We start from the raw sequence: 3,935 nt of genomic DNA, 5'->3' as shown, positions 1-3,935 counted from the left end.
TTATGACATGTCTGTTTCAGTTGCTTTAATCATAGTTTTATTATATCACCTCAAATTAACTATTATAAGTCATCTAAGTATAAAAAAATTAATAATATTTAATAAATAATAAAATAGATATAAATGATAAATCAATTCATGATGTTTTAAATTAATAGGACATCTTATATGAGATTTATTTTAAAAAAAATACAAGTATGTTTGCTCCATGATTTTACTATATTACCCCTAATTAATTATTGTAAGATATTTTTACAAATAAGAAAATTAATAATATTTGATAAAAAAGGTAAAATAGACATTCTTGTCTACTTCAGCTGCTTCAACCGTAATTTTACTATATCATCCCTAATTAATTATTATAAATCATTTAGATATTAAAAATTTAATAATATTTAATAAAAATAAAATTGACATAAAACGATAAATTAATTCTTAATGTTTTAAATTAACATGACATCTTATATGAGACTCATTTAATTTTTTTTCACAAATATTTTCTATAGTAATTTTGCTATATCACTTCTAATTAGGTATTATAAGTCATTTAGGACATATCTGCTTCGCTGCTTCAATCATAAAATTTGGTTGTCTCTCGAATTTATTTCAGTGCTACATAAATTGGGATAGAAGAAAAAGTATTATAAATCATAATAATTAAAAACTTAAATTATTTTAAGAATATAATTGAATATCAATGCCACAAAAATTTGGATAACGAGAGTAACATATATTATTTGAAAATTACATAAACAATATTATAAATTACAATAGCTAACAATTTAAAATATTTTAAAACATATTAAGAATCTGATTGATTATCTAAATTATATTTATGTCACATAAATTCGGGATATTTTATAATTTGCATGTTTTATTGTTTTAATTTAGTAATTTATTGATCCAAATAATGTTTTCGAATTTAACATGTTTTAAAAATTTAGTACTTTATTTATTTTAATTTATTTACTTTATTTTGGTAAAATATTATATATTTAAAAATTATGCAAAAAAATAATTATAAGTCATAACTATTAACATCTTATAATATTTTAAAAATATATAGTAAAAAATATGATTGGCTTTTGAAATTCTAATAGTGTCACGTAAGTTGCGATAAAGCAAATTATTTGAAATTATATTAAAAGATACTAAAATCACAAAGATTAACAACTTAAAATATTTAAAAAAATATATTAGTAAAAAAAACTTGATTGACTCACTAAATTCTAAAATTGGGACAAAGCGAGTAACATAAAATACTAAATTACATAAAAGATACTATAAATCACAATGATTAGCAAATTAAATCATTTAAAAATTTATAGTAATAAAAATTTGATTGACACTCCAAATGTTATTTGTGCTACATAAATTGAAATAACGTAAATAATATATATTGGGTCCGTGCTGGCAAATGTCAGCCAATTGATCATAATTTATGTTGGGTTCGAAATCAGTGATAGAGCCAAGATTTTTATTGAGGGTTCAGAAGTATATATTTGAACTAGTCGAAGGGGGTTCAACATCGACTATATATGCATAAAAGATATTTTTAATCATGTAAAAAATAGTATAATTTTTCAAGGTTCGGATTGGAGCAAAGGTGGCTCTGCCACTATTCGAAATCGACAGGGCGTCATGCAAAAGCTTAAAGCTTGTAAACCATAGAGATAATATATTATTAATATAATTTGGTCAAACGACCTGAAAAACTAATAAGTATTGAAAAAATATAAAACCCATTGAGGAGAAATACTATTGTATTGTTATATGAGAAAGGGTATTATATTTATAGAGGCAGATTAACCAAATATGGAAAAGAATTATTTTTCTTTTAGAAAAAAATAAAAATAATTATGATATTACTTTAATTTTCATTTGAGAAAAAAAGTAAAACTTAAACTTGATGAGAAAATTAGACAAAAATAACGTTTGTCATACGTTATTTTAAATAAATTTAATTGTTGCAACTTGTCAGAATTAAAGTGAAGGGATGTCAAAAATTAAAATGAATTGTTTCCTACTGTAGATCCCTTATTTAATCTGTATTAATTTCAAGAGTTTTTCATTAACCAAACAATATATTAACGTTCAAAGTTTTAAGGTTCCGCCTGAAAATCAAAGCATCGAGCTATCTTCTTGGTTTTATGTATGCTTTTTTTTTTTTTTCATTTTATACCAATTTTTATACATTTTTTATATAATTTTACTTGGTTTCATCAAGCTAAGTTTGACGGGTGTCAAAGCACCACGTCCACATTTTTTAACCTAGATCCGGCACTGTCTTCATGGTTGAGAAAAAGGAGCAAAAAGCTTACTTTTCATGATTTTAATTATGTTTCTAGTTCTATGTGTAAGAGCGAGAAGAGTTGTGAAGAAGATGAACTCTTTTCCTTGATTTGATCGATTAAGTTGAATCACCAATCAATTATCGGATTAAAGTAGTAACACATTCATATGTAATTGGTCAGAACATGTCACTTGTACACGCAATGTTTTTTCATGAACAATTTGATTCCACTTGACATGCTATAGCATTTGGCAAGTGAAGTTGTTTTTTGTTGAGTTGACGTGACGCATCATTTGATTAGTGATTATCAATCTGAATCTCTGGGTAATATGTTATATTGAGCTTATCAAAATGGAAGCATTATTGGTAGCCCAATCAAATGAACTAGCTCAAAATATTAGTTGAGAATTTACTTGCTAAGATACCAATTTTTTTTTCTTTCTTTTCGATTGAGTATTTACACGCTAAAATATATCTTCGTTCCCGGCAACATATATCTAATTTCTTTTTGATAGAATTAGGACGAGATCTCAAAATAAAAATTAACGTCAACTTTAAAGGATCGTCGATATATTAGGCTAAGTTTTAAATAGAGAAGGAGGACATAAATTAGAATTTGGCCCAAATTGTTTTTGATTTTGTCCGTACTATATGGGCCAAGTTTTAAATGGCCCACTTAAGCAATCAATGACAAATTGTGACGATAGGATGTCCAGTTCATATTAGTGGGAAAACTTTGTCATGAAATTATTATTATTATTAGTGAAAATCACATAACTATACAAAGTTAGAGCCTATATTACCAAATATATCACAAGATTTTATTTTACAAAATATATCAATACGAAACTTACAAAACCTACCACTACAATAATGCCTCAACAAATAAGCAAAATAAACAGGATCGGCAACAACAAACAAATACTTAAAACACAACAAAACTACAAAAACAAAACCACCTAACAAGTCCTTCCCTTCCTCTTAAGCCGAAAGGGAAATCAAAAGAATCCCCAATAGAAAGCCATTATACTGAAAATGCAAATGGTCCACAATCATCAACCCAGGCAACAAAATAATCAATACCCAGATCAAAACTCTCTCTTTATACCCCAAATTCCTTGTCAATCTAAAATACCAAAAACCAACACAAAATCAGATATAATAACACTAATTCTTTGAAAAAGAATTGTGGGTTGTGACCAATTTCGTTCGTCCCCATTTCAGTTTTCAGGCAAAATCCATCGGGGACGAACGAAATAGACCTAACGAGTGAAAACTTAGTGTGGATTTTCTTGTTTTTCATGCTTTTTGGATTAACCGAAGTAAAAAACAACCGCTGAAACTCATCTAAAACACCCCAAAATCAACCCCTATTTCAGTTACCGGCGAAATCCACCAGGGATGAACGAAATAGACCGATTGCGTGGGAATTTGGTGCAGTTTTTTCTTATTTTTCATGCTGCGGCAAATACATAATTGTTATCGGTGATATTCGATTGTAGCGGAAGAGATCGAGGTTGTTGTATCTTCTCTAGTTATTTACATATTTATGTAAATGGTATAAAAATAATGTAGAAACTGATGTTTCTATAAACATGATATAAATATGGTATAGAAACTGGTGTTTCATAAAGGTTATATA

The sequence above is a fragment of the Capsicum annuum genome, chromosome 10 (genome assembly GCF_002878395.1).
Source record: "Capsicum annuum cultivar UCD-10X-F1 chromosome 10, UCD10Xv1.1, whole genome shotgun sequence".
Taxonomy (NCBI): Eukaryota; Viridiplantae; Streptophyta; class Magnoliopsida; order Solanales; family Solanaceae; genus Capsicum; species Capsicum annuum.
Note: the sequence above shows the minus strand (reverse complement) of the source record.